Source organism: Nilaparvata lugens, chromosome 10 (assembly GCF_014356525.2).
Source record: "Nilaparvata lugens isolate BPH chromosome 10, ASM1435652v1, whole genome shotgun sequence".
Taxonomy (NCBI): domain Eukaryota; kingdom Metazoa; phylum Arthropoda; class Insecta; order Hemiptera; family Delphacidae; genus Nilaparvata; species Nilaparvata lugens.
This window is the reverse complement of record NC_052513.1, coordinates 27517726-27544345: the sequence shown is the minus strand read 5'-3', so window position 1 is coordinate 27544345 and position 26620 is coordinate 27517726. Positions and strand designations below refer to the sequence as shown.

At 35.4% G+C, this 26620-nt stretch overlaps 1 protein-coding gene across 17 annotated transcripts in view; it reads right to left on the bottom strand.

Moving 5' to 3' along the window:
- The window catches only part of LOC111046312 (beta-3 adrenergic receptor), a 268205-nt gene that overhangs the window by 215661 nt on the left and 25924 nt on the right, over positions 1-26620 (bottom strand). Inside the window, exon 1 of one of the 17 annotated variants that reach the window (XR_005572384.1) lies at positions 17109-17545. The exons of 15 other annotated variants lie outside the window; for them this stretch is intronic. The gene's annotated coding sequence lies outside the window, so the exon portion shown is untranslated. Of the gene's footprint in view, positions 1-10632; positions 10669-17108; positions 17546-26620 lie in introns of those variants that run through there. One more of the 17 variants, XR_005572374.1, reaches the window with a different exon arrangement.

Sequence of the window (26620 nt, the reverse complement as noted above, 5' to 3'; positions counted from 1 at the left end):
TATAATAGATATATTATAATGTGAAACTTGACTCCTCCAGTCAAACCTTCTTTAGAAGGTTTTGGTGAATTTTATATTTCGTCTGGCTTATAATTTGTCCACTGAAAAGGAATTTTCTTATCATTTGTTCATTCTTGTTTTGTTTATTATACTTCATTTTTGGTTTGTAAGATTTATTTTTATAAGCGTATTTTTCAGTTTTGTTTCTTATATTTTCTGTAATAAACTCCGCTCTTCTGGGGGAGCCAGGACAAAGGAAAAAGGAAAATGAAAGGTGTATGCCTACATTGAAGCATAATCGATAAATTGTGAATCTTTAAATGACCAAGTTGAAATGATAGAATTACTAATGACTAATTGACTGATAAAATTACTAATGAGGAATTATTTCAAAAGGCTGAGGAAAAGCATATTTTAAAGGACAGACGGCATTCTTGGCTTGGCCATGTATTTAGACACAACGAATTTACCTTAAGAATATTGGAAGGTATGTAATTGAACAAAGGGCTCATGGAAGACCCTGGCTACAATATTTGAAGCAAGTAACCAAAGATCTAGGGGTCCAGAGCTACATCCAACTGAAAATTACAGCTCTGGACAGAAAACGATAGAAAGCTGCCTACCAATCGAATGATTGAAGCTAGAGAAGAAGAAATGACCTCAGCTCAGTTCTCATCCAGAGATGTTTTGAACATTCCCTGTGCATTTTTTGGCATTATGTGCATTTAGAAGATTTCAAATTGGTGTTGATAGATGATTTTCCTCATGAATATTCTCAAGTTAATTGCCTTAACCCTCCTGCAACATATAACTCATATGAGTTGCTCTTATGATCGTAGCGAGCAACGATGAAGCTGGAACTCATATAGATGAAACATGATTCTGTCTGTATCTCCATCTCAGTCCTCGCATTCCCACTTCAATACTCACATTATCTCTTCCTCGGCTTTTTTCGTTGAGCGGAGAAAGAGTATAGGAGCGGTACGATTACAAGAATGCATCTTCCAAGTGATTCCTGAGTCACAATTGTTCGTTTCCTTGCCGAAAGGTATTTTCCAATCACATGTAGTGCCCTCGGTCTATAGCCAGATTCACTTCAAACTGTCACCGACGGTTCAATGGGCAGCGTCGATGTCATCGACGACGAATGCTGACAGTTCTCACCATAGACGCCAATATCGCATTCCACCGGCTTCCACTTCTATAAGTCGATATTTTCCACACTCGATCAAATTACTATCGACTTCTCCAACAATCGAGACACTTGAACAGAGCTCGTTTCGAATTGAGTCAACGCCGAGTTACTTTCGATTGTAATACGGAGTTCAATTCAATTTCTCTCATCAAATTGCAGGTAGAGGTTGAGTGCTAGACTACGGCTTCAATATAAAAGTACAAGCGTGTTGACGAATTGACAATGTAAGAAAGGATTTTGGGAAGTTGTAGTATTTTATCACTAATGGATAAAGTCTCCAGTCCCGTATTCAGCGAATAAATTTAATTTAATAGATGTGTTGAAAGTGACAGCAACCACTTTTTAATCATAATTTTTTTTGTTATTCCAGTGAGTGTCTAGTTGAAGACTTTCTTCATTCTTTATTGTTTCATACAATAAGTACATCATCAAAATGATAGGGAGAGAAAAAATAAGGTAACCTTGTGCTATTCCTCTCCCAGATTTAGATAAGGTTACACATAGATTAAGACAGATTCTAGAGTGATTCTAGTCATCATTATCCCCGGACAGAAATATATCTCTAAACAATTGATTCATGTAGTGATTCATGACTCTACAGTGGACAGTGTTCAAAACATTCTATACCTTAAACTTGCATAACCTTAGAACATTCGTAAACCTTGCATCATTCAAAGTAAAAAAGTTTATTCATCACAGCTATCTTCAAGTGTTGGAAGATGAATCTACTTCCAGATAATTGGAGTAAATTCCAATTTAACAATATTGACTATCACATACTTGGATTATATCATGAGAATTTATGGTACTATAGTTATATACGATATGATAAATGTATAATTGATTTGAGCTCTATGATTCTCGATTGATGTTTTTGATATTGATGAAACAATCATAAACTGAATTGATGGATCAATTATTCCAACTATTGGTTAGATTAACTATTTCTCTAATCTCAGGAGCGTTTATAGACAAATATATTGGAGAAAAGTTTCATTTGTGGAATGAGATGACTCTTCTATTCCTTATATTATCAAGAGAATTCAATGAATTACTAGAACACCTTTTATACCATCCAGTACACATACTTCAATCATTTGCAGAGAGTCTATCAAAGAGCTGGTTATTATTCACGTTTTTCATGGAAGAGCGACCTGACCAAGTTCGCCAATTCCGGTAGAACATGAAAAGATATGAAACAATTGGAAAGAGGTTTAAAGAGAATCCACAAAGAAGAGAACATCAACAAAATTGCTAAAACAAAATAATTGAAAGTATGAACCTATGAGAGGGAATAAACCATTCTTGTAACAAATTGTTAAAGGAAGAAATAAATGTACACATACTTTGGTGAACAAGAACAAACTGTACTACTAGACGGATATAGTATGACTTGAGTTGAGGTTTGCAGCCATGGAAGGTATTTTCAGCTTTCAACAAATTTCAAGATTCCAGTCGCATAGCTGGAGAGGATAACTCGCTTGAACAAGTTTTACGACTCCAAATGATCCAACTAAAGAGCTTACAACACGAAATACGTTACTAAGTTTTGTGCTGTGTTAGAGCCCGAGTGAGTAAGAACTCGAGTGAGTGCCAGTGCAGAAAGAGAGAGAAAAGCATATATGAGATAAAAGAGAAAGAGGAAGAGGAAGAGAGATTGGGTACATGTAAGGATTATAAATAGTCTAGAGGGGAACAGAAAGAAGTATATCGAGAAATGGAGAAGAGCATTGAAGGAGAAAGAATGAGAAAAGGACAATTCACCCAAAAAAAACTTAATTCTTGAAACAATAAAGAAGAAGAATAATAAAAGGACAGTCGACTACTACTCAACGAGATAGCTTGGAAAATTTATGACTAAGAGAAACTGAGAAGATAGTAGAATTATTGGGAATTGCGACAAGGGAGAAGGATGATTGTAGAGGGGGACAGCAGTATTATTAATTATAGGAGCTGTCTATATGGATGGAATTATTGATGAAAAGTCTTAATGGATAATGGAATTGATGAAATAATTATTATGTGAAGAGAGAAATTATGTGCTGGAAGAGGTATAAGAAGGGTTTAGAAGTAAAGAAACGAGATAATGAAAAGAATTGGAGATAAGTGACTCTTAAGAGAACAAAATAGTTGATGCTATCACATTTATCTATGATAATGATGAACACATGTAAGATTGTGTGAGAGAGAAGGAATGTTGATGCTATCACATTTATCTATGATAATGATGAATACATGTAAGATTGTGAGAGAGAGAAGGAAACAGGAAAAAATAGAAGAATCTAATCACAGGGTGACAAGAGAATGAAATCAGAAGGAATTGGGAATGAAAAGTGGGAAAGAGAATACATAATAGTATCAGTGGAAAGAATGAAACAGTGGAGGCACTGGGTATTGGGATTCGGGAAGAAACATGAGTGGAACAGGGATAAATAGAAGGTATGAAAATAAGATACCAGAATGCAGGAAGTATTTAGAGAACGTGGAAATAATATAAGTACAAATTATGAGAAATGTACTGAGAATAAATAACATGGAAGATAAGGATAATGATGATGAAGGGTGAGAATGAAACTGGAAAATGGTAGAGCAGAAAAGCAAGGATTGCTTTTGCAAGGGAAAAGCAAGGGAAATCAAGGGAAAAAGAGAAAGAGAGAGAGAGAGTTTTGGTTGAGAGATTGGCGGGGCCATTTCTGCGCAAAAAATTCGAGTCACGCAAGGAGGTTATGTCTTGGGAATTTGTAGTTGGATTCTCCGCTCACTGACTGATCCACTACAAGTAGTAGCAGTGATGTCTAGTGGAATTCACTTCAATCTGTCAGCATTCCTTATGAACAGCACCAATTACCCCCATTTAAGCAATGGTGACAATTTGAAGTAAATCTCACTCTGAACTTGGGCTCTAAATAGGTGAGTAGCATGTCGCATGAATATCAGCTGATTTTCCAAGACAGGATCATGAACACAAAATTAGTGCATTCATCAATAGCAGAGCCAGAAACAGGCAACTATCACTAATGAGGGTGATGTAGAGCATTGGAGAAATTGGCAACCAGCTGATGAATCTATGCAACAAACCTTATCAAACCATGTTGCAAAATGAGTATAATACGAGTATTATTAATACAGAGTATTCCAGTTGAATAATAATTTATGTTCTTTGTAACCTGAGTATAGCTGTTCATTTTATATTGTTTCTCTCAGGCTGGCCACTAACGGTAGGACATGTATGTATATGCATATTCATGATGCACACACGCATGTTTTTTCATTATCTAGAGGCTCCTAACATAAAATAATCAACCAATAACAATGAATAAACCACTGGAAAATTACAAATTGAAAATATAGAGAAATTATTTAACATCAAATAGAGCAGTGAAGAGAAAATGAACAACAAAAAATCGCAGTACAACGTAACTTCAACAAAATTTGCTCGAAGCCGTGATGACACAAGAATGTATGACGACATGTGTATCATGCATGTCCTACCTTTAGTGACCAGCATTATGTTGCACCAGGGAGTCATGCTATTTGGGCAACCTTATGAGATAGAGGATGACTCTGAGCAGGTCTGACTATAAACAGATCAGGACTTTGAACAGGCTCTTGTTTGACATCACTTATGGTGATTTATTCTTACTCTCATAAAATGAAGCTACTTTTATGGTGTCTAATTTTATTTTTGAAAATATAAATTAATCACTGCAATTCCATTATTTATTATGAATGATATCGATGATCTTGTGATCTTGATGTTTTACGCTTGATCCAAACTAATGACTCGTGGAACAGAATGAAAGAATGAATTGTTTACGTTAAAAAATAACAGAGGAAATGAAACAAATACAGTAGTCTACAAAATGCATTGAACGAAATCAAATACCATCTCAAGAGACTCACAAAGGTATACAAAAGTGATTGTTGTAATTTACGTTGGAAGCATACTTGCTTAGTGAGATTGGTGAGGTTCTTAAACTCTAGACCAAGAGAAGAAAAGCAGATTGTAAACAATTGTGATGCGAAGAAAAATAAGAAATGAAGGGGAGATGGAGAATGAGTGGAACAAAAGAGTAAAGAATCAGAACAAGACAGGAAAAGAATGTCCGGAATTGCAGGAAATGATAGAACGGACCAAAAAGTTCAGTTGAAATTGGATAGCAAAAGGAGCTTAACAAGCGGTAAAGTTTACAAGAACGCAACTTAATTGCAAACTAAATGAGCAACTTTCTTCCAAAGTCTTACAAGTTCAACATCAGGAGAATCATCTGTAAAAGTTTCAAAATAACTAATTTCTAACTTGCCATTTTGCTCTTGCCACCAGGTTTTGTACTTGCTTAACAGATTTGAGAACATCTCCAGGTGAATTATTTGAATACGCCGAAAAAACAAACAAAGCTGGATAATATTATTGTTTTCCTAATCACACTCAATTATCCAGGTACCGTATTGCTTGATTCATTTTATTACTAAAACGATTTGAACGATCTATTTTATTTGTTCAAGTCATCTAAATATGTTCAATCAGTGGATAATGATAAAGGGTATCTGTGAGAGGGTCATGAATATGGAAAGTATAGATATCATAAGTAAACTATACAGTGATAAGAAACTTTAAAGACTAGTTGATAAAAGGTCGAAGGTGATCCACAAAATTGAATTGATGAGTTTTGAAATTGAAAAGAGGATTACAAGCATTCAACAAGTGTGAATACTATTTTTTTATTTTAAAGGGATCAGATTTTCTTTGAATTCTTGACATTCAAAGTAATTGTCATTTGAATAGGGAAGGAAAACTTATTTTCCAAAGGCTCTAAATAACGTGTTTCGTACGATTTTGTTACTCTTCAGTTTTAGTTAATCAACAGTGATAATCATACAGTGAAGAGTTGATCATCAATATCGTACACATATTTCAATGCCGAATTTATTAAGAGGAGCATTTTCTCGTTACCAAATAATAATGTGTTCAATTATCGGTTTGGTTCGTGAATGATAGACAATTAATTGCTGGTTACTCATTACTCAGTTAAAGCTCTGGGCTAGCATGGTTTCAATTTACAGTAGTGCGATGATGCAGTCAATCAATACTCGCACACTGATTGGAAATTTAATCTCGACTCTCAAACATCGAATCTCGGACAAAAGTTTCAGCGTTTCACTGTTTTCCAAAATGATTAAGTTCTGAATAACTTGCAGTGCACTGATTCATTGTAACAACCTTACGGGAAACAGATGTGCATTTTCAATTAAGGTAGAAAACTGAAATTGGATTGCAGACAACAATTGAAAATGATGGCTTCCCACAGGACATTCAGAGCAGATAGAATGTTTTTTTTTTTTTGTTCTATTCTCGATCGGGATTTCTAAGGATTGTTGGTCTAATAGTTGATGAAGAACGCATTATTATACGTTCAATTTGGTTAAATTTGTATATTATTTCTAGGTGCTGAAGTACCTAAGTGAAGGCTAGTGAAAGAGCACTATTAAATCGTAATTAAATGGATGAAATCATCAATCTGAAGCCTATGCCATTTGAAACGGAGTAGCGAAATTGCCCAAGATATCATTCTTACTAGAAAAAAATGAGCTTTTGAGTAACATTATTCTTATATGGACACATTTAGTATTTCGCATGAGGGATGATAATAAGAAACATGTGGACCTGAGAACCTAGACCTAGCTAAAAGTCCTGAACAAAGGACCTGTAAAATTAAAATTCAACTTTCATCGTGATATGATAATATTCACAATATAATCGAAATAATAACTTATCTCCAAGAATTATCTGGACATCAAAGCAAATGAAAAATGTAGGCTTGCTATTTACGCATCGAATCATTACAAGAGTCATGGAAATTGATAATTGAGGAAATTTTGAAATTGATAAAAAATAACACGATTGATCAAGATCATAAGAAACTGGATAATCGATATCTTACTATCGTGATATAAGCGAAGAATCGAATATCATGATTTCAGAAAAGAAAGTACACTTCCTAAACAATTAAATGAAATGGGGAAATTCAAGATGTATGAATAGGAAAGAGTAGGAAGCAAATAATAAAGGAAAATATGAAGATAACTACAGATAAGAGAAAACAGGAAGCCTTGCATAATCTTACTAAAGAATAAATAAGGGACACATGAAAGGATTAGAATGAGAATAAAAACATAGAGAGAGGAAGTAATAGAATGCAGAAAAAATAAGAAAGGCGGAGACCCATGAAAAGGATGAAAATACTCGTGAAGAGAATCCAAAAGCATGGACAATGATGCAAGATGATGAAAAAAAGAAGAAGAAGAAGAAGAAACGCTAAGAACTTGTGAAAGGGTTGAGCATAGTCGTTGAAAAGAGGATGAAAAAGCATGACAGTAGAGAGAGTGAGTGAGAAGGTAGCGAGGGATGATGGAGCAATTCTGGAGATAGTAATAACGAGCGTGATGCGTGATTTTCCCAGCATGGAAAGCGTGATTGTGGTTAGTGCTTTCTCCTATATACTCACCCCCTCCACTCTCTCATTCTGTTGAATATTTGCGGTTAGCAATGGCGGTCAACGTACGCGGTTGACGACCGTGCGCGGCTATTGACCCCGGGGCGAGCGGTTAATCGCACCCCTGAGAGAGAGCGCGATTATCGAGATGATGCGCCACATATTGGAAAATCATTGGGACTAGCACGTGACATATTTATTTTGACGTTTTTCTCGGATAATCTTGAAAATAGAGTGGAGAGTGTAGTGCAATTTTCGATACACGTGTTGGTCAATTGTGCACCGCGTGTTAGTATAAATGGTAGGCTAATGAGAAGAAATGAAATTGTGAATGTGCAGATAGACAACAAAATCATGAAGATCAAGAAATTATAAAAATTATTTCAATCAGATATTGATCACGAAATTAAAAATATTGTTTTTCAATCACAATAGTTTCTGAATAATGTTTCCGTCGAGCCTTGAATAAATTTGTGAGTATAGGACATAAATGTTTTGTTGATCTAAAGTAAAACTACTAATGAACGAAAATTCAGGAGATCCGTACCTCAAAAGGGATCGAATAAGCCTTGTATAAGATATGCACTTTGAAATATTTCAGAATTCGACTACAAAAATTCTGAATTTTCCTTTTGCACATTTGAACTTGTGAAAGGCTTTTGATACTGTTTCGAACTCTGAACTGGAATTGAAATCTAAATTATCCAATCACCGGGGTTAGAAGTTTCAAGCTATCAAAGATCCTCCAACTATCTAGTGAACAATGAAGTGTGGAAGTTAATTGTCTCAATGGACTTGAAACCTCTGGAAATTAGTTGTGGTCGACGTAGCTAGAGCATTGAATCTCGATTGAATCCTGCAGACCGTTCAAAATCGACCCATTCCTCAATCATTCAACAATTCCACTAAACCACAAATTCAAATACTTATTTCTTTGGCTGAACTATGTCACTAGCGACTCTTTCACTCGAGTAGAATGTTTAAGAGTAGAAGTTTTCTTCCAAGTCATCATCATACCTTTGTCTGTGATTCATTAAAATAGCTGGTATTTCTTTCATTTGATTGACTTCAACATAATCATAAACAGTATTGCTCAGGGTATTAATGTTTTGTTACTTTATATTAGCCTGAACGTTGACTTAATCATCTTATCTCTGTCAATTTTAAGTTTCCAAGGATGATAATGTACACACCTTAGAAAAATCCGCCAAAACTCAGCTTGTGAGGAGAACCAAAGTAAGTGAGGATAGTGAGAGATAGAACATTTACTAGAATTTAGTGCTGCTTGCTGATCATCAAAGATCCATGATCGAAGTTTAAATAAGAGGTAGAATACGTTTCTCTTGGACCACTATTTTTTAGCTAATATAATACAATCAATTATTGAGGTACACGATGATAAACATGGGAAATCGCACAAGAGTAATTTTTGCTTAGGATCATGCCCACATGAGCTTTATAGGCCTTCTTGAGCGTGGGTAAAGAGACTTTCGAAGCTGATGATTATGAGAGATGATAAATCAATCTATTGATTGGTTTTTAAATTCAACAAAGGTTATCATTTTTTAATTCAACTCTTCACTATTCATTCATTTTCCAATTCAAATCTTCATAAATCACAAGCATCGACACAATCTCCTCGACTCCTTTTTCCGTACAAAACAGGAACATTGATAGAGAGGTCATTGACACATCTCTATCGAGGTGTGGATGGCAACAACATCATCAGCGAACAAGTAGTTCAACTCACTCTGATTAATCAAGATTTGAACTGTAAATCAAGACTAGCAATCGCTGTTGACACTCGAAGTCGAAGGGTCTCAAGAAAGTTTGTAAGAGGATCTTCGATGCAATTGCAAACTCCTGAAGCAAACCGAAACGCTTAGGTTAGGTTAGGTGAGGTAGGCATTCAACGGTATTGACAACCTTCTTTCAATCAGGCTTCTTTTCTTCCACTTCAATCTTTCCAACTTCTTCCTACTATCTCGTCTTTCCTTACAACTACTCCACCACTCTTACAAATTCTTACATCGGGTTCATCCACCATTCTATCAGATTTCTCCGTTTTTTGCTCCTTCACTAAATCAACAACATGATCCCCTCACTATTGAAGTTCCTACTTCGAAATTCTAGTGCTGATTCGCTCTTCTACTTCCCTGTCCACACAATCTTTCTCCTCTTATTTCTCAGTTCTCAATCCTACTCCTACTATCTGGTTACTGATGATTGTTCACATTTCTTTCAGACACAAAAGTGTAGGGTTTGTTCACAGCTTCAACAAGGAGAGATTCCAAGAGTTTTAATATTGGATAGTTCCATCTCGAGATATAACGGCTGCGATGCTTCAAAGTTCAGAGTGTTTGGTTGGTTTAGGTTGGAAAGAACTGAAAAATGTATAAGAATGGCTTTTTAGAGCAAGGTAAGACTGAGTCAGTGTCTGAGCCAGGCTATGAGTTTATAGTAGTTTTCTCCATAAAATTTCAAACTACAAGCACAGTTCTGTATTATTCTGAATATAAAAAGTGTTTATTTATAACATCAGGGGTGCCCACCCACAGGGCGGGTTATGTCGTCGAATATTGAATTACCGGAGGGGGGAAGTTCAAAATAAGAATAAGTCCTAGGGATTTCAAAAAAAAGTGTAAAAGTGCTACATGAGAGGGGTGTGCCCAAACCTCTTTCTAATAGTATGTTATCTGAATAAATAACATCGGGGAAGTGATCACTCTTCTTAGTATGTGAGCCAACAAGTATAAAAATCATAAGCATATAAACTCTCAAGATCAATAATGGGTAGATTTACATTATTATCTAATTAGATTCACAGTGATACACCTTTGCTTACTAATGTACTGTACCTACTTTGAAGAAATCTTGAATAAGAGACTACTAAAAACAATATTTAAAATGTATCTTCTGGAGAATTGGGATTCAAAAACTCACCGTTAAGTCCTGCAGGAGTCCGAAATGTACAATTACCTGCAGCAGAAGAAAACATGAATTAGCTAGGTCATCCGTCATCCAACTAACAACACGAATCAGATCAATCATAAGCAAATCACATTTATAATATAATAGAGAGAGGAGGAGAGTATTCCCATAACATTGATCATATGTGCTCCTTGTTCCTTCTCAAACCCAAACTTTCCAAATGTACGTTGCAATATTCCCCAGCGAATCTCAACTTCCATGCACGAACGAAAATGCACAATCGACAATCCAACAGACAGCGTTATAGTTCTATTGATAGAGAAAAATGGGCAAACTCGGTCATGACTTGGCTGTAATAAATTTCAGGAACGGTTCCACAAGTTCACGAGAAGAGGAAAGAGAGCTTAACCTTGTCATCCCAACGAGTGAAACACGAACATATTGTAGAGGATGTGAATTTTCACACAATATGTGAACATATTGTTCATTGTAACGACCTTCGGAATGCTTTCATATTTCTCCTAACATTACACATACATTTTAATATGAATCAAAAATGTCGAAGAATATTATCTAAGAAAGTAGGGAAGTAGAAGGAGTCCCCGTAACAATAATATTATACCTTATACGTGATATACCTAATAATATAACTGTTCGATCATGTATGTGGTGATGATGATCATTATTATTCAGTAATATAATCAATGATCATTAATATTCAAGTTTTCAAATACTATTAATATCTGAGGAGGTGGAAAAGTAGAATCAATTTTTTTAGAAATCAGTAGTTATCGAAGATTACTGTTAGGGTTAAGCTCAGTTCTAGAATATGCCTAAGAACTAATGGAAAACGAAAAATTCAAGTTTTTTTGTCGACAATTCATTAACATTCTTTTCTCTGTCATTGTATAAAGTTTTTTCAGTACATGAATAACCTATCATTTTGATGCAAATATAAGTAGTGAAAACCTATTGAAGAATTAACTCATTGCTTTCATAATTTTCACAGTTTTTAGTAACGGAAAAGAGAGTTTCATTTTGAAGAGTTCAGTTAATCGGTCAAGTTAGTCTGAGAATTGTAGCAATTTTTCGCACGTTTACGATAAATACAAGTTTTGTCTAACATATATTTTGTTAGTGAGTATCTATTGATTGCATTGGACGATGGCGAAGGCAATAATTTCAAGCTTCGATTAATGGTATTTGCAATTCAATCAACTGCCACTTGCCGCTACACGAATTTCTAAAATAAAGTGTCATGTGTCAAAAATGGCCCACGTTTGTGGGTCATAGATGAGGGATTTTCGAGCCAAGAAGATAGCCTCTCGTAGCCTCTCATAGAGTCACTTATAATCTATGAAATAAAAATTCCTTTTTAGAGATTCTGATCAACGTTCAGCATAGAGGTCGTCTTTTGGCCGTGGTTGTCGGTGATGCCCTCAGCGGCGGACCTGGCGGACCTGGCGGTTGGTCCAGTCTTGCAGCGTCGACCTGGTCCCCGTGTAGGCTCCGTCCGATTCAGTACGCAGCGGTCCTCTTCATCGTTGTTTGATGCGCTCGTTGTCCGTTGGTTGCGTCGAGTCTTCTGTGATTGACTCGTGGGTTGTTGTCGTTTATTGTCTGAATTCTATTCAGACAATCTTCCAAGTCACGCAGGACATTTGAGGACAAGAGAGTGCTAGATGAACGTTGTAAGGGAATTTCTGTGTTATTATCTGAACCAAATTAATTTTAGTACGCTTGAATGGAATTTCATGAGGAAATTCGATTGTCGAAATCTGTAGACTGATAATTGTTTACTGAATAAATTGACCTGAAGAGGTAATTTATCGCTGTTCATCTCCAGGAAGGATTTTTCTCAGAAATATAGAGGCAGAGGATATGAGCAGGAAGGTTACTTGATCAAAATATTGCAGAGAAGATTGAAGCTTGTTAAAACCAGGAAAATATTGGGAACAGGAAAACATCCAACAAGGAAGACATGTTGTAATTGAATTACAATGCAGTGCTCCCTGAACTATGAACACAAAGTTCACATTGTTAAACCAATGCACTCTTCACGATAAGTTCAAAGGTGAAATCAATTAACGTTCTTGTTGCAGATACTCATATCATAAAAAAGACGCTAGGCGTCATTAATAGGTACCCCTGCAAAAAATCCTATTTTTTGGATCCCGACTTGTTTCCCTGACAAAATAATTCCAAAAATCAGTATGCGATCTCCATATTTTTCAATTACATGTTATATAGTTCTCCAAATTAGGTGTGATCAATCAATTCAATGAACTCGGTATCATTCAGATTTGAGCCTCACTACATCACTGTAAACAACAATACTACAACCGTAGCACTTATATTACATACATATACAATACTACAACCATAGATGAAGGATAAGTAATCTATATTATTCTTGTCTCTGCTACAACTATCACAATGAATCGTAAAAAAGTTACATCGACTAATTACTACGATATTTGATAAATAGGACAAACCAATACAATAGTCATGATCATCTCTACTATCTTTTTCACAGACCATGATTGTTTCGAAGGTGTTGGTCGATACTGACTCTACTTGTTATCTTTTACACAGACAATGAATCCACGACTCACACAAACCATCCCGAAAAAATATCGGTAACAACAAAAGTATTGAAAAGGTGGAATATCTGTCGCTGTACCCGGAGGAGCTTAGAAGATTCAAAATATGACAAAATTGCACCAGCTGGAAAAGGATAGATAAACAGGAATTCGAGCGGCTGGAAAAGGATAGATAACAGGACAAGGTGTGCAGAAGAGAGCTTAGTGTTGTGGATGGTATTTAGCGTGAGGATTAGCAGGCGGCGGCGAATTTCGGAGCTTGCTGCCCTCAAGCCAAGAAATGTTTGAACAGGAAAAGGCTTTACAGCTGGTGGCTCGTTTGTGTGTGTTTTGGATGGTTGGAATGTTTTTGGTAGAGAATTTGAGATAGTGTGAGATGGAGAGAGAGATAATAAAAGAGAGAAAAAGAATGTACCAATGTTTCTGGGAGGAAAATGAGAAGAGTGTTAGGAGGAAGTGACGGAAAGGAGGAGCAAAAAATGGGAAGAAACGTGAGATTAGATTAGATTAGATTAGAGTTCTTCTTTCGTGTATGTTACAATAGAGAGAATTGGATGAGAGTTGGAGAGAGAAGGAAAGATAAAGGAGAACAAGAGAAGATGAGAACCTATAAGAGTGAAAGGTACAAAGTGGATAAGATGAAGATGAAGAATGGAGGAGAGAATTTAAATTTGGAAAAGAATGTAAAGAGTATTATGCAAAGAAAAGGTGAATAGGAAGATATGAGTAGTATGTACATAGTAGATAATACAAAGATATAACTAGAAGTACATAAGTAGTATGAAGACAACCGAAAGATGAAAGGAGAGAAAAATAAATGTTGTGTATAAAAAAAACAGAAACTGGAACTGTGAAGAGTGCACTGAACAGTGTGAGGTGACGAGATAGAAACAAGAAGAGGACATGCATTTTAAAGAGTATGTGTGAGATGGTAAGCGTAAGATAAAAAGGACAGGAAGATTCGTAAGGATGACTTGAAGAGTAAGAAAGGATGGGAAGGATTGGGAAATTGAACAGAGAGGGAGAGATGTTAATAAAGATAGAGAAAAAATATTCTGTACTGGTGGAAATGGAATAAGTGTAGAATGAAGATAAAAAGAGAGATATAAAATGGAAGAATAGGAGAAAGGGGAAGTTTAGTGTGAGTTTGAGAGAAAGTTAGAATGAGATAAATTTGTTCTGAGTCAATGTGTATTTGGAAAAGAATTAATGAATACAAGTTTAAGGAAGAGGAAAAGAAGAAGATAAAAGTGTGATATAAATTGAGATCAACTAAAAAACATGTGAGAAATACTTATAGATGGGATGGTATAGAAAGAGACTGAGATATCGAGTAAATAAAAGCTGAGAGAGAGAGAGAGAGTGAGGTAGTGGAACGTAGCAATCGAAGAATAAGGAAAAGGAGGCGGAGAAAAAAATTCGAACTTGCTAACTATTGGAAAATGAGAGAGAAAGATTGCAATGAGAATGAGATAATACAAAGAGAACCGTTGATTAAGCAGGTAAGAACTAGACGAGAAAGATAACCTGAACATTAAAAGAATAGGAGGAAACTGGAAGAGAAGCGAGAGAGAGGAGAAGAGAGAGAAGGGAATATTCTTGAGAATGAAAATCTTGAAAAGAAAAAAACAATATGAGAACACAAAAAATGAATAGAATAAGAATAGGAGAAGGAAGAGGAAGCTGAAGAATGAGAAAGTAAATACCGTACCAAAAGTATGATATGTTCAAGCGATCAAGAGAAGAATTGAGAAGAGAGATAACAGTTGAAGATATGGAAGAAAAAGAGAAAAAGATGAAGAAGTAGAAGATAGAAATAGAGATGAAGAAGGAAATAGAAGAAAATACAAGAAAAGTTGTTGGGAAAGAGAGAGTGTCGCTTTATAAAAAGGGTTTTCCGCTCGCCGTCACTCACAATGGAGCCGAACGAGAGATGGCAATTTCAAAAGACATGTTTGTTGCTTTTTTCCCCTTTTTCTGTGACAAGCGAAAACCTGGAAATCAAATACTGGTTCCATACCTTGCTCCCTCCTCACCCTTATCAGCTCGCTACTGTTCGAGTACATTTTTCACAGCCGATTATTTACTTTCCAAAATATTGGGGGTTTGTTCGATCTATATTGAGCAATGAAAACGTTTACTTACGTTACTCAACAAGAACATTTATTTCTCTGTTTGAAGTCTCAGACAACTTTCATATTATGGTATGATATAGATGTATGGTACAGGAATCTAGTAATCTTCTATAACTATGGAACATTTAAACAGGAAATGAGGAGCATATTATGGAACTTGTACAGTAGATATCTCTGATTGAAACGTCTTCTTTGAAAATCTTTTAGCAGACCTGTTTTGCTGGAAGATTGCACATCGTGCAATAACTCAATCAATACTTTGGAAGGATGCAAATATATTGATATTAAAAAAAATCCAAAATGTTATTCTGTTTATGCAAATTATTTATAGATTCATGAATGAGATGTTTTTTTGAAATAATGGTGGGGGGGTGACACGATATCAAATGATATCAAATCTTAGTAATTGTTTCAGCTACTAGGTAACTCCTATCCTATTTCATTACTGCCAATAATTGATAAATTGTTCTCTATGCTACGCCAATTTAAAACGACTTTTACGATTCTCAGTTTCCTATTTTTTTTATGATTTCTACTCGCAATAGATCCTTGGATCATCGGGTATACAGCACTCTCATGTTTACAGCATAGGCCTACTCTCATGTATTTGATGCAGTAAGCTAGACAAGATCTCATTCACTACCAGAATTGTCACTTTTCATAGCTCTAATTACAACTATTATATCCTAGCCTCACTCAAACGATAGAAAATTGAGTGCAGAATTCCTTTTGAAAATGTTATGAATTCCATCACCTCTTGCTGAAACCTGAGTACTTGGGAAAAAGAGCATCCCTGTCAACGAGCTATTCCTGAAACCTGACAATAATTAAGTAGGGAATGATTAATACCTTCACTTCATTAGAGGGACTTGATGCTCATCGCGGGTTTTTCCTGCACTCCAGTGTTGATCCTGATGCTTGTTAAGCAAATTGCTCGGGTTTGATTAATTACTGTCACTTAGACTATTAATTTTTCAAGTGGCTTTCTGTCATCGGGTTACTGCGTAGATGGGAAAATTAGGTCAATAAGGGATTATCACTTTGCATTTATTTAGCAATTTTGACAACTTTTCCAAAACAAATGGATGTGATTTATTTTTATTATATCACCTTCAGTTTCACTTTGATACTTTACATTTATTTAGCAATTTAAAAACTCGAACTACATGTGAATGAGGTTTATGTGTTCATCATATTATATATAGACAAACCGGCATAATGCTGGATGCTTTTTACAAAACGCTACGGTATATTGCTGCTATAATTTCCTCACAAAAAACTGTTTGTCTTCCATCAAAACTCAACCTACTCAATAGAACTTTATCCACTACTTAGTACTGTATAGGGATATGACGATTCGTCAGATTCATTCCCAGTATTTAGGGTTCTATTATGTACTTGATGATCACATTCATCAATGCTATCAAACCTATTTATAACCAGCGTGAATCAAACCTAATTGCTTCACTATACAACTGTAATAAAATTTTATAATGGATCCTTTATCTGGTAAATATAGTGGTGTTATTAACAATAATATATATTTCAACTAAAAAGCTCAAACTACTAGAATCACTATTTATTTTGAGAGCTCAGAAGGCCTGCAGATATTTTCTGGATACACAGTTTCAAGTCATTATTCTAATATTATCTGGATTGATATTTACATGAAACATTCGCTTGTCTGAAGTAATATTGCTCTTATAATATACACCAAACATTTTTCAAACATTAAACTAGGATTGCTCACCTTTAGAATATCAGTATACAGTATGGGACTCTTCGAATCGAAATCGTGATAAGCAAACATAACATGAAATAGAATACTGCTCCAAACTCACCTCCAATATCACAAAATTACACTCAAAGGCATTAAACACAAGATGATATCCACCAAAAAACCCCACCACTATGCGACCTAACAACAAATTCATAGAAAATTTACCATATATGAATATCACGGTTAAAACAAAAAACACTTTGAACTCCACTTCAGTCACCTATAATTGAATTGATGCACAATCAATATCCATGAATTAAAATATTTACAATTTTCTGTACTCCTACTAATATAACTCAAGTAACCTGTACCACTTCAACTACTATAAATTAATATTATTACATACTAAAAACACAGATTATTTAGGACTTTACATATACAACATAGTTATTGACGATTTAACCTGATGGCATTGTAGCAGCGATTTGAAATTCACGGCCACTGCTAATTCAGGAACCAGGCTGCAACCACATAACACTCAACGTGCACTGAACCGATAAAATAAACCTGAAAATAGATCGATTCAGCTTTGTTCGCCGTGCTTGGCCAATGTTTTGTTTGTTTCTAATTTTAGAAAACAATTCGCTTTTAATCAAGCCGTTGCCCGGTGTAATTTACATTGAAAGTAGCGAGCTCAAGTTCGAAGTTGCAGCTGGAAGTTCTTCTGAAAGAAAAAGTTGTGACTTAGCTTCATAGAGCTTAAGGCTTCCAGACTAGAAAATCTCTTATCATCCATCATGAATATTTATTGTAGTGTTTAACAAAAAATTATTTTAGTCTTGTTCAGAATAGTTTTCAATTTATGTAGATTGAACAAGTTTCTCTTATTAATCTAAATGACTTCATCTGAAATTCAATTCATCATTTTGGAAGGGTTATGAATAGTGAATTATCGATGGTCTATGATGGACTACTGAACTGAAAGCTGAGAAACTATATGAGCAACTAACTTATCTAGCTTATCGAATTTTTAGAACTTTCCGCTTTTGTTCCATAAGAAAATATAGCATGCTAGTTGTATGGCAACTCGAAAGATAAGTTTATATAATAATTAGAAAACTAATGAAATAGTTTGAATAATATCAACGTATTAAAACCTGCAGGAAACTACTTTTCAGAAATGTCTTCTGAACATTACAGTTCCAACTTGATATCGTCCTCTATTGAGACCTCATCAAAATTTGATCATCTATTCAAAATCTGTGTCAAAACTCTGATTCCAAAATGCCTTATCAAGAACAACAACAAAAAAATCAAGAATGAATGAGAGAATAAATCAAAACATACCACCGGAAGACGGGATATACACTCACAAGTAAAAGCAAAAAGTTTCCAATCAGGATGAATTTGCACGAAAGCCAAAACTGATTGCCAAACTGGCTGTTATCATAGTAATGTATATCAAACAACCTTCCAATTTGACGTCAATCGTAATAAGTTCTGGTGAATACACCAACTACAAAATAAGTGGAATATCACTCCTCTTTGAAGTCTCCACGCCCTTAAATTGATAAAACTATTTCCTAAATATAGGAGAGTTGGACATGACTTTCGTAATCAGAAAGAGTTACAAAGTGCATGACTTTTATGTAATCTATGTTGTTGTTATTCGTGACTAGCAGGTAACCCGTGCTCCGCAAGGGTTCATTTTAAAACTTGACAAACTGAAAACTTGACGAAAATTAAATCTTGGAGAATTGAAAATAGGCCTATAACCATCCTCGTTAATTAAGAATCTATATGCATAATTTCAAATTAATCAATCCAGTAGTTCAGACGTGATGATGCGTCAAACATAATTTACCTATCCCGTACTTGTATAAGCCGGCTCTATCCTTTATTATAGAATTATTGTTTATTGATTATTGTTTTTGAAGGGACGGGTTCGAGGATCCAAAGGTTCAAAGAACCCCACACGTCAACAGAAACTTATTGTGTTCCCTAGTAGTATGTTTGTTAGGCAAACCAATACCTATGTTCTTTACAAGAATCAGGAGTTTTTCCCTATACTAACATTCCATTCATTACCTGGTTGCAATCCTTGTCGCAATGTGATATGCTTGGCAGTCTCTTTCAGACTGATTAGTCCTCGTGACATACGTGAGTTCCACTCCTGGCCTTCTTTGTAGGTCCTTCCGCTGAGGAGGGGCGGCCAAGTTGCCTCTAGGGCGCCCGGCCACCCTTGACTCAGCCTCTTCACCCACATTTGTGTCTGGTTTTTCCCCATCACTGGTCTCTTGGGCTTTTTTCGCCCCTCCGAAACTTCGCAGGGTCAAAAGCCTCACCTCTCCGAAGAAGTTTTGCCTAAATGGCCACCCTACTTTGAGCAGTGGTGAGTTTTGGCCTCTCCACCCACAAACTCGTGACATACGTGAGTTCCACTCCTGGCCTTCTTTGTAGGTCCTTCCGCTGAGGAGGGGCGGCCAAGTTGCCTCTAGGGCGCCCGGCCACCCTTGACTCAGCCTCTTCACCCACATTTGTGTCTGGTTTTTCCCCATCACTGGTCTCTTGGGCTTTTTTCGCCCCTCCGAAACTTCGCAGGGTCAAAAGCCTCACCTCTCCGAAGAAGTTTTGCCTAAATGGCCACCCTACTTTGAGCAGTGGTGAGTTTTGGCCTCTCCACCCACAAACTCGTGACCTACGTGAGTTCTACTCCTGGCCTTGTAGGTCCTTCCGCTGAGAGAGGGGACGCCAAACTGCCTCTAGGGCGCCCGGCGCCCGGCCACCCTCGACTCAGCCTCTTGACCCACATTTGTACCTGGTTTTTCACCCATCTCTGGTCTCTTGGGTTTTTCTTTCTACCCCTCCGAAACTTTGCAGGATCAAAAGCCTCACCTCTCCCAAGAGGTTTTGCCTGGATGGCCACCCTACTTTGAGCAGTGGTGAGTTTTGGCCTGTCCACCCACAAACTCGTCACCTACGTGAGTTCTACTCCTGGCCTTGTAGGTCCTTCCGCTGAGAGAGCGGACGCCAAACTGCCTCTAGGGCGCCCGGCGCCCGGCCATCCTCGACTCAGCCTCTTGGCCCACATTTGTGCCTGGAGTTTCGCCCATCTCTGGTCTCTTGGGTTTTTCTTTTTGCCTCTCCGAAACTCCCCTGATGGGGCAGATCCCGTTGGTTTGAAGGCAAGGCAACTTCTGGAGTTGCCTTGAGGTCCATTTTAGTCGCCTCCTACGACAAGCATGGATACTGTGGGTGAATTCTGGTTTTCAACACATACTTGAGTACGATGATCGACTCAAAGCTCCCCCAACCCACAGGGGGCGTTATTATAGTATAGATGAACAATAAGAAACAATATTCTAAAACACATATTATGATAACAGAGTTCAGAAGCGTAATATTTTCATATTTATTTTAAGAGGATTTTCAAATTATTACCCCTGAATACTACTAGAATAGATTAAACTTACAACCAATAAAACTGAGAGCCTTGGAAACTGGACAATTTTCTAGAATCAAGTTGTACTAATGCAATAGAAAAAAATTAATTCAATAAGACTATAATGGATTTTCATACCATAATCAATTGAAAAAGTTTAAAAACACTCTGCACTCCAGTTTAATGGATGTTATGTGAGCTAATTATTCAATTATCCAATAACGGATTCAATGTTTTGAAATACTAATTAAAAATTCGAAGCATAACAATTTATATCACAATAGTTGTTTGGAAAATCACACTGTTTATTATTTCTTTAGAAGAAACTTCACTCGAAAACAAACTTCAAACTTCACTTACTATCATAGCTAAACTACTACAAGAAATAGAACGAATGAAATTCATGATTATATGGAAAAAGTTAAAGTCGGATAGTTTTGAAGCTATTCAATTTTCAAGTTATTGAGGAACAGGAAGAGCTCGAATAGTACCATGCACTTTTCAATAGAACTAAATTTCATCTGAAAACACCAGAGGAAAATAAAAATTAACATGGAAGTTAGAGAAGAGAGATAGTGTTTGAGAGTGATATAGGGTGAGAATGATTGAATGGAGCACTGGATGATAGAAATAGAGATAGAAGTTAGATTACTTTATTAATGTATGTTACAATAAGTTATCGTGTGAGAAAGAGAGATATATAACGGAAGGTCTTTGAAAACTATATTATTTGTAATCAATTAAAGCTAGAAACAACAACTCATTATATGATCAGAATTAGAATCACTAAAGTTTCTCGTTTATCGAGTATCAAGTCCTTTCAAAGTTTAGTAACGATCAAGACAGAAACTTTATGACAGGAATAGAACAGTAGATGGTGACCAAGACAACAACACCGGGTATAAACTACATAGTGAGGAAGTGAGGTACCATGCAGTTGACATTTTAATCAGCAAACTTCCCTAAACATAATATTTTAGAACTGATCTCTGCTGAAGACTTAACGGGGTCATTGAATTATATTAATCAACAAGTGATATGCATTTTTAGTATACCTGTAGTATAGATATGAAGTTTCATAGAAGGAGTTGGTTGTTTTCTTCTAACAGCGTAAAATTCATCAACTAAAATTAATATGTTATCATTCATCACATTGTGACAAATAAACTATTGAATGTATCTAAATGATCATGATAAACTTGGCTTCTTGTTGAGTGGTAGTTGATAACGTACCTTTTTTGATCAATAATGTCAGTTACTCAATTATCATTTCATAATATTATTCGATGGATAAATGAATAGTGGAAAACCAAAGTTGAAATATCAAGATAAATTGTATGAATTTAAGTACCTATATTATAGATCATGAGTAGACGTGAGTAGATTATGGTTAAATTTTAGTACATAGAGAAGTGTGAACCGTTCAGAACAAAAAAAATTTATAATTTATTTTATTGATAATTCATATACACGATATTCCATATTCATATGAATTCAATAAGAAAATATATTATCCACAAAAAACAAAAATTTAGTGATGACACAATAAGTTATGGTTAAGATCTACAGAATACAATATTAATTTGTAATATTATGAATTTGATAATCCCCAATATTCATTAGAAGATTTATGTAAGTTTTTGTTAAGAGTTGAACATGAGATAAATTTTGATGGAGGTTGATGAATTCCGATGGATTTTAGCTTGAGAAATGAGAGATTACGTAAAAGTTTGGAACAAATAATTATAGGCTATATGAGTATTCATTTATTAAATAAATATTCATTTATTAATGAATACTTCATTTATAGAATATTCATGTTTATAGAATATGTGATGATGAGTTGCATTGGACTATCTGGCAAATGATAAAGAACGAAGAATAACATGATAACCAACTATTATTCCATGTTAAAAGCAACAACGAAACTAGAAGCAAACTACACAGTAAACAAAGAAGTAGAAAAGGTAATCAAGTAGTTCCTAATGATTATTTTTTTATAATGTGATCAGCATCACATACTGTACTAGTACTGGAACATTAATTAGAAGCAAAGGTAGACCCTCTAACCAATTCAAAGTTCATACAACGTTTCCTAGAAATAAGCAACCGGTAATTTCATAAAGTGTGATAGTTCCTCCAACTTCCTTGTCTACTGCAATCTGCCTGCCATCGGGGAGTAATGAAGTAACGAAGAAATTAGTTTACAGGAGTTAATAGACTACATTCCAGACAAGAAGATACGACAACATGTTGTATAGGTCAAGCAATTTGATATTCGTTTCTCCTCAGAGTTTTCAGAGGGTGTTAGAAATAGCAGTTATTTCAACCAACTAGTTTTTCAACTATTCAACTGATTTTTCTCATCAAACCAAATGTATCAACTATTTAAAGTATTCAGTCCAAAACTTACATCTAAATGCATTGTGATAAAACTAGTACTGAATTAAGGCAGGTGTTAAGTATAGCAATCAAACTTTTTTTAAAGTTGGTCGAAAGTTACAAGGATGCTTTCTCCTGGAATTTCAGCTAAGTCATGTGTTAATCTTTATTATTTCGTGTATCTCATTTGACGTATGATTCTAGTATATTTCTGACTAGTTTCAGCTCTGAGATTCTCATAGAAATAAGTAAAATCAATAAAACTTGAAGAATTGATGGTTTCTAGTGTAATTTGAATGGCATCCCAATAATGTACTTCTCAATTTTCCATTATCCATAGTTCTATTTCGATTATACTACGCATATCATCATTTAGTAAGACTGTAGCCCACACAGCTCAATGAATCAGAGGAATAATTTTTATTAGAAAATTAGGCAATAACCAATAAAAAATATAATATCAATGGAAATAAAATACAATACTTGTGAAACAATTCTACATCTCTAATAATAGTGTTCAACTGATATGAATTATTGAGAGGAGAAATCATTGGAGCAAGATCTTATCAATCTGAATTGGAAGGAACAATTTTTCATTCAGGGAAGAATTTAGATCGCTTAAAAATTATGCGATTAGAGATGTATACTTTCGTTAAATTGAAAAGTCAAGTTTCAACTGATTAATAACATGTTTATCACCAAACTACTTTTAAGTAGTTTCGCTATTGAATAGCAGTTTCGCTAACGTTTCAACTGACAACGACCACCTATCAGCGGAGAACACCTCTGAACGTCAGAAGTAACCGATAAGGGAATGTCAGCAGAGAATTGTATTAGGGTTGCATGCCTCAGCAAGAAGTCTGTAGCAAGGTTTTGAGGTTTCCCTGTGAGGTAGCCCTTAAGGGCCAGTCAGTACGACCCCGTTTCAGACCACTATCTGTCCCTTTGTCCCTTCAACCCTGCACACGCACACACACGCACCGCCCTCAACCCTGAAAGAAAGGGGCAGCGATAAGATTTGTGAAGGGCCTGACTTCGCGTGCTAGGGCAACCTCTAGCCCCACATCACAGAACTACATGTATTTCTGAATCCCTCATGTGTTATAGCTATACATTCATATATTCCCTACACACGCCATAATATACGTGCTTCAAATGCATAGGGCCTGTTAAGTTGGTTGGAACAATCTGATAATATTTTGCGTTCTTGGTCAAAAGGTGTTGTTTTTCTAGTCAAAATAACGTCAAGGGTGATGTAGTAGTGTAATCAAAATCACAAAGAAAATGTTGTCATCTCTCAAGAAAAAAGTGATATGACGGAACAATAATTCGTTTCAATAATTAATACTTGAAAAATATTCATCTAATGAATTTGAAATGGTAGGCCTACATAGCAAAAAGATTCGAATTTATGTTATGTAATGTTTGTACATTATTTGTTCGATCTATGGTTTGTATGCTTGATATACGGATGTAATAGATGTAACGGAACAGGAAGAATGATCTTCATCAGAAGAATAATAATCTAGAACAAGATTATTAACCGTATCTTTACTGTTCATCTTATGATTGTCATTATCAACCGTATCTTTGAATGTTTTTTTAATGTGTTCTTCGTTCGCCTCTAGGTCTCTAACTAAATTCCTTTCAAATTCAGTACCGGATTTACAACTAGGCCTGACATAAACAAGGCTTATGTCAATAAGCTTATGTATATGCTTATGTATATGTTTTTGTTTATTTATATGTTTATGTATATGTTTATGTATATGTTTATGTATGTTTATGTATTAGTTTATCTGTATGTTTATATATTGTCTTATGTCAATAAGACAATATATAAGCAAGGCTTAAATAGCGTTGGAATCAATCTCCTGGTAGGCCTACTTTTTTCAAAACCAATTCCCGAACTACCCAAAATTAAAAATTTTGTTCTGCTAGATTTCAAGCTCTATAGATGAGTGAATGAATGCACCAATTAATGAATACCATTTCACAATCATACACAGAAGACATACAGACAGAGTGAGGAACAATCAAATTCACGGAACAAAGAAACTATCACACTGAATTCACCCAATTGCTATGACCTCTATACACAGTTACGCCATTTGACTGTTGGCACGAAAACGATCGGTTTGCTAGCACCAGCTCACACAAGCATGCTGGAGCATGAAGCATATGTGTGGAGACTGTTTGATCCGGCTACACATGCTGGCTTCATTGTCATCAAAGGGACATTCAGTGGCTTATCGGGACATCTATAGACAGTTACTTCGAAACTACATCACATCTATAGAGACACCCTATCGTGTGATGTAGTTTAGATGTGACTGTTTGAAGATATATTTTAGGCACTACATCAAAATGGACACTAGACGAATATTTAGTTGATCTCGATGCAATAGTTTTCAACAATTTTCTGCACATCTAGTTATTGGTTAACAACTTTAACTATACAAAAATGCAATGTTAGACTACAACGGTGAAATATTTGAATGTATTTTCATATGACAGTTCTTTTCAATAATTGTTATGGCCATACCAGATATATGTTTCATAATCTGATACTGAGACATTTTTTATGTAATTGATCAGTAATTTGAGCTGACGTAGTGGAATATTCAATAGAGTTTAAATCTGAAAGCATTATTTGGAAATGTTGAAAATTTGTCTCAATTCTATTCTTAAAGGTGCGTACAATACGCGCCTCCAACACGCTCCGCGCACGCTTCGCAATCGCTCCGATCATGAACGTTAGGCCAGTTTCACACGGCAGAGACTTCGCTCCTGGAATATCATATTACAGAAGATCATATTTCATATTTTGCAGCTCTCCTGTACTTTCACATGGGGATCTTACGAATAAGCCGACAGATCTAACAACTCCGCCGACGTTTGCTCAAAGTATATGACTCATCACTTTTTCTCAAAGTCTAACTTCCTTAAAAATATAGATAGAAGATTTCTGATTTCGGATTTGGATTCAGCGACCCCAAATTCTTTAAAGCGTAAGTCCCATTTTCAAAAATACCCGAAAACAAGGGAGTTATAGCTGTTTTTAATATAACTTTCCATTATCATATGATTATATAGTACGTACTAAGATAATAATACTCCTGCCTCACAAAGGGGCAGGCAAAGGTTTTAAGAAGTTTTTGAACACCTGAGAAGTTTATACATAAACATTTTTAATTTTTAAAAGTTCTAGTTTTCCAAAAAAATATTGAACTATGAAAAGATGAATCCAAATATGAAATCATAAATCATCTCCACTCATCACCCAATAAAATAGGAGGAAAAGGAATGTTGTACAGTAAAATTCACTGAATTTCAATTGTCATTCAACAATCCAATTTATCAGGTTCAAATCGTTGAATATCACTTTAAATTCCCAGCAATTATTGACTATTTCTTTTTACAATCAGAAAAATCTATTATGAACATACAGTATAAACATTGTGCTGATCTGAATCGATCTATGGTAATAATATGAATTGAAAGAATAGAAAATGTCATGGCATTCCAAGTAGTGATGTCTGTGTATTAGAACTGCTGAGTTGATAATGCATACTGAAAAAAAGTCATGAATAGCTCAGACCAACCTGGCCTGTGATGAACCTGTATAAACAATTCATAGAATTCATAGGAACGGTAAAAAAATCAATTTTACGAAAATCGATGTACATGTAACTGGATTTAGAAGATCAATACGATA